Source organism: Trichosurus vulpecula, chromosome 1 (genome assembly GCF_011100635.1).
Source record: "Trichosurus vulpecula isolate mTriVul1 chromosome 1, mTriVul1.pri, whole genome shotgun sequence".
Taxonomy (NCBI): Eukaryota; Metazoa; Chordata; class Mammalia; order Diprotodontia; family Phalangeridae; genus Trichosurus; species Trichosurus vulpecula.
In genome coordinates, this window is record NC_050573.1 from 174,352,967 (window position 1) to 174,356,262 (window position 3,296).

Consider the following 3,296-nt stretch of genomic DNA (forward strand, 5'->3'; position numbering starts at 1 on the left):
TGCCCCCTATACTATAAACCCATCCCTTGAGCAACAATGCAGAATAATGAATAAAGTGCTGGATTAAGAGTCAGGAGACCTAGGTTACACTCCCACTTCACACACTCATTAGCTATGTGACCTTGGACAAATCATTTGCTATAGGGGAGACATTTTGAAAAAGACAGATTTCCCTCTAAAACAGGAATCCTTACCCTTTCTTGTATCAGTGATCCTTTTGGCAGCCTCATGAAGTATATGGACATCTTCTCAGAATAATGGTTTCAAATGCATAAAATAAAATACATAAGATTATGAAGGAAATCAATTACATTGAAATACAGTTTATATATGTATGTTATTTTTAAAATTGTAGACCCTAGGTTAAGAATCTCTATTCTGGAGGCTATATTATGGATAAAATTCTATAATATAGAGATGAATTGTAGCAGTCAAACTGCTACAAATAGTTGAAAGTCAAGAATAGCTGGGCTGACATTTCACCTCAGATGCTTATTAGCTAACTATGTGACCCTTGGCAAGTCACCTAACGTCTTTTAACCTCCATTTCTTCATCTGTAAATTGGGACTGGTAACAATTAATGTACTTTTCTAACAGGGTCATTGTGAAGATAAAATATGATAATCTACGTAAAACATTTTAAAAACTTTAAATGATAATGTAAATATAAGATAGTAGTAGTAGTAGTAGTAGTAGCAGCAGCAGCAGCAGCAGCAGCAGCAGCAGCAGCAGCAGCATAGTCTCACTCTTCATATATGAAAAAGATGGAAAGCATGTACTTTGAGTGGTTTCTTCTGGGAGTGGTAATGATGGATTTATATTCATTCATCTATCCTCCTTATCATCCTCCACCCTTATTTGACCAAAGCATACATAACTGGATTTAAAGGTGAAATCTGTGGACTTGAAACAGAGCAAAGCTAATTGGCTCACATGAAGACCTTGGCTATCTCCAGTAGGCCAACATTCTAACCTTTGAGAGAAGCATTTAGCATAGTTAGTTTTGCATATTGGATACCAATTATATGGCCTTTACTGGGAAGAGAACAAGAGAAAATGGCAGCATGAAAGATTTTGCTTACACCTATTGGGAAATTTTCAGAATGATGTTTAAGTACTGAAAAGGATTCAACAGGGACAGCTATTGAAACTCCTTCCTTAGGAATCTCTTGAAAATGTTAAGAGATGACCATCTAACTATTTGGTAAGACTTAGGCTTAGCCTGCCTAGAGGCAAAGTATTGGATGAAATAACCTCTCAAACTTCTCTTCACTGAGATTCCATGGTGTAGTAGCAATTAGATTTGAAGATTTTTCCCACCCATTAATAGGCCATGTGACCTGCTTATGCCACAGGATAAATCACATGTGGTAGGAGGAGCTTCCTGATAGGAAAAGGAAGTTATGTCACAGGAAATGCAGAGAGAGAGAGAGAGAGAGAGAGAGAGAGAGAGAGAGAGAGAGAAAGAGAGAAAGCAGAGCAGTTATGACTGCTAATGGCTGCTAATGAACACCATCATGATGGTTAGAACTGAATAGGCTGACTTAGCTGTACTGTGAGTTTGTGTTTGGGGAAGACCCCAGCAGGGGGTCAGAGAGGTTTTGGAATGGCTAGGCTCCATGTTACAACATTGTGTTTTAAGTTCCTTGCTGTTATAATAAAGTGGGCTAACTGGCTGTGGGAGCTGAACATTTGGTTATGGGGAACAGTTCTCTGGTGTCTGAATAAATGTTATACTTCTTTTACCTTCTTTATGGAGAGTCTCTCATACTTTGCATTACAGAACTACATAGGCATATTCACGATTATCGTTGATGCTGTGTTTATTGCCTTACTGATACACATAGTGTGTCACATGTTGTATACTAGGATAACCTACTTTAAATACTTTAAAATGACTTAGAAATTAGGAGATTTTTGCTAAATAAAATTTTAATACTTGAAGACAACACCTTTCTATGTTGAGCATACAAAATCTTAAAATTTAGTTCTCATTTAACATGAAAATTGTTGCCCGGCTAGCTCAGTCGGTAGAGCATGAGACTCTTAATCTCAGGGTCATGAGTTCAAGCCCCACATTGGGTGCAGTTGTGTTTCGTTTGGGGCAGCTAGGTGGCACAGTGAGTTCCAGCCCTGGGGTCAGGAGGATCTGAGTTCAAAATCTGGCCTCCGACACTTGACACATGTACTAGCTGTGTGACCTTGGGCAAGTCACTTAACCCCAATTGCCCTGCCTTCCCCCCTCAAAAAAAAAGAAAATTATAAGAGCAAAACTGTGGTAATTAAAGCAAAACCACTTCTAAATAAATGGACTAAATACACATTGGCATTATGGGAATGAGATTGTATCACTCAATTTTGTCTCAGGGTTTTTCTTCACTATTTCTCAAATTTAATAACATCCATGATTCATGCTTCATGAATCTTCCATTTGGTAGAACCCATTTGTACTTCAACAGACAAACACATTAAGCATGGGGTTTTTGTTGTTGTTCAGTCATTTTCAGTCATGTCCAACTCTTCATGACCCCATTTAGGGGCTTTCTTGGCAAAGATACTGAAATAGTTTGCCATTTCCTTCTCCAGCTCATTTTGCAGATGGGGAAATTGAGGCAAACAGTGTTAAGTGACTTGTCCAGAGTTACACAGCCAGTAAGCATCTGAGTCCAGATTTGAACTCAAGAAGATGAGTCTTCCTAACTTTAGGCTTGGTACTCTATCCACTGTGACACCTAGCTTTACCATGGGATAAAGGAATGCTTCTTCATTTCTGGAATTTTGAATCAGACAGAAGTGATAATTTCTTAATGGCCTTTAGAATCAACATTAGTGATGATCAGAGATTACTTGTAGTAGGATTCTAGGATTTTATGATCATAGATTTAGAACTGAAAGAGCCCTTTGTGGTCACCTAAATAAGTCCCCTAGTTTTTCAGTTGAAGAAATTGAGGCCTAAGGATGCCAAGTCATTATTGAAAAGCATAGAATTGAATTGCTTTTTAAAAATAGATGAACCAGAATTATAACCAAAATAATCAGCAAAATCCTTTTTATACTCAATTGCTAATATTTTCTCATCTGCCTGCTAAAGACTGGTTTGATGATACTCAGGGAGCCAGGGGCTTCCTTCGGTGGAAGAAATAAGGAACCAACAACATTTTAAAGTTCTTTATCATCCTGTCAAAAGTAGCGCCTTAAAAAATCTGCTTCAGGGAGTTGTACTTCTGGAAACAGTGGTACGATTCCCAGAAATGTGAGGACAACCAGACTTGTAAGGAGTTGCCCTAAAATGGGG

General features: G+C 38.1%; 1 non-coding gene across 1 annotated transcript; it reads left to right on the plus strand.

Annotated features, from left to right (window-relative positions):
• Window positions 1-2,013: 2,013 nt before the first annotated feature.
• Window positions 2,014-2,086, plus strand: TRNAK-CUU. The gene has a single exon. It is a non-coding gene; the product is annotated as a tRNA-Lys (tRNA).
• Window positions 2,087-3,296: the final 1,210 nt, after the last annotated feature.